Raw genomic sequence first — 2,124 nt, 5'->3', positions numbered from 1 at the left:
TTTCAGCATTTCTGTAAAAATAACGGTCGTAAAAAATTCAAAACTCTACAAATTGCAACACATGTTGTTCGCATCACTTGATAATCTTTTGGTTCTGTTCATCACACCGGTAGAAGTACAAATTTTCTAAAATTTAATTACTTGAGAATTGTGAAGCTGTAAAAATTAAGCTAATCCATAAAACTCCAAAAATGGGCAAAAAGGACAAGAAGAAAAAGGTTTTGGAATTGAAAAAACAAATGCCAAAAATGACAAGAAGCTGCAAGCAAAACAAAAGAAACTTTTACAGAAACTCGGCGAGGTAAAATAAGCAAAAATCTCAAATTTACAGGAACTAACTTCCAATAACTCAAATTTCAGGATGACATCGAGCACATGGTCCAGTCCCTCCAAACCCAAACCCAATCAGAATCCTCAGAATCAGTCTGTGCACCGCCATCACCACGTTCAAACCTCGCTGTTGCATCCTTAGATGACATGATTTACTTCCACGGCGGTGAATTCTTTAATGGCGCTAAAGTTGAATGTTTTGGTGACTTATTCAGCTACAATACCAATAAAAATGAATGGAAAGTCATCAAATGCTCACCATGTCCAACACCCCGAAGTGGACATCCAAATGATCAGCACAGCTGCAAATGGCAGTGAATTGTGGATTTTTGGTGGTGGTGTATCCTGCATCAGGCTTACAATTTTATCATTATCGAGATTTATGGAAGTATTCAATTGTCAGTAAGAAATGGGAGCATGTAAAGGCACCAAATGGACCATCAGCACGTAGTGGACACAGAATGATTTTACATAAAAAGAGAATTATTTTATTTGGTGGATTTCACGACAATAATCAGACATTTTTATATCACAATGATGTCTGGATGTTCTCAATGGATAAGTATACATGGACAAAGATTGATACTGATGGAATAGCACCGACACCAAGGTCAGGTGTTGGTTTAGGTGTTGTAAATGATGAGAAACTTGTGGTATTTGGTGGATATACTAAGTCTAGTGCTAAAGGTGAGGATATACACCAAAATTCTATAAAAGAACATTATTCTGATTTGTTCCTTATTCTTAGCTGGAAGTGAACGAGGTCAGACACATGCCGACACATTCATACTTCAAGAAACACCTGGAAAATGGAAGTGGAGCTCGAAACCAGGTGGAAGACGACCAACACCCAGAAGTGGTGTAGCATGTGTAACAGCTCCAAATGGAAAGGTATGAGCTTCCTTGACATTCTGTCACAGACCTAACTCTTTTAAGACACAAACTTAACATCTTCTCAATTATTCCCTTTAGATTTTCATCTTTGGTGGCGTCATGGACACAGATGAAGACGATGAGAACCTCAGAGGTCTATTCTCCAATGAAATTCACTTCCTCGACATCCAAGGTGGCAGCATGGCATGGAGAAAAGTCGAATTGAAGAAAAAGAAGGAAGCAGATACAGAAATGTCTCAGGAACCAACTCCAACACCATCACAAACTGTCAAAACCACAACAGATGGAATATTTACAGTCACTGTCATCTTTTAGGACCAAAACAAGAATCATCCTCCAGGGATACCCAATACCTCACAAATTAGACGTCGGTGGACCATCACCAAGAATGAATGTGCAGCTATTGCTGTGGTTCAAACATAATTTATGGATATTTGGTGGAAGTTATGAGCAAGGAAGTCGACAATATACATTTAACTTTTATTCATTAGATATCAATAAATGTGTGTGATGCATGGAGGACATACATTGGAAATTTACCATCATTACAGTGGCTTGACAGAAGTGACAGTGAGGATTCGTCATGGACAATATTAAAGTGACATTCAGTGATGATGATGAGGATGATGATGACAGCGATGATAGTGAAGATGAGTCGAGTGGAGATATGGATACAGATTGAGGATGCTGATAGATTGGATTAGAATGGGGTTTTTGGGGTTTGATTTGCTATAAGCTGTTCTGGAATAGGTTAAGTCGGTTGATCGATGGAAAATCAGGTTCAAGGTTGGCGTGACTGTGAATTGGTGTTGGATTCGGTTAAAATAGGACTCGGTTGGTACCGAATGTAAATTGAATCCGGCACCAAGTAAGAGTCATGCTGGCTTAATGCCGGAATTT

General features: G+C 38.7%; 1 pseudogene; it reads left to right on the top strand.

Moving 5' to 3' along the window:
• The first annotated feature begins 638 nt into the window (after positions 1-638).
• On the top strand, positions 639-1,539 carry LOC139089614 (kelch domain-containing protein 4 pseudogene; annotated as a pseudogene).
• The last annotated feature ends 585 nt before the right edge of the window (positions 1,540-2,124 follow it).

The sequence above is a fragment of the Chironomus tepperi genome, unplaced genomic scaffold (assembly GCF_022539635.2).
Source record: "Chironomus tepperi strain 1889 unplaced genomic scaffold, CSIRO-AGI_Ctep_v1 contig_179, whole genome shotgun sequence".
In the NCBI taxonomy this organism is placed as follows: Eukaryota; Metazoa; Arthropoda; class Insecta; order Diptera; family Chironomidae; genus Chironomus; species Chironomus tepperi.
This window is presented reverse-complemented; position numbering and strand designations above follow the sequence as displayed.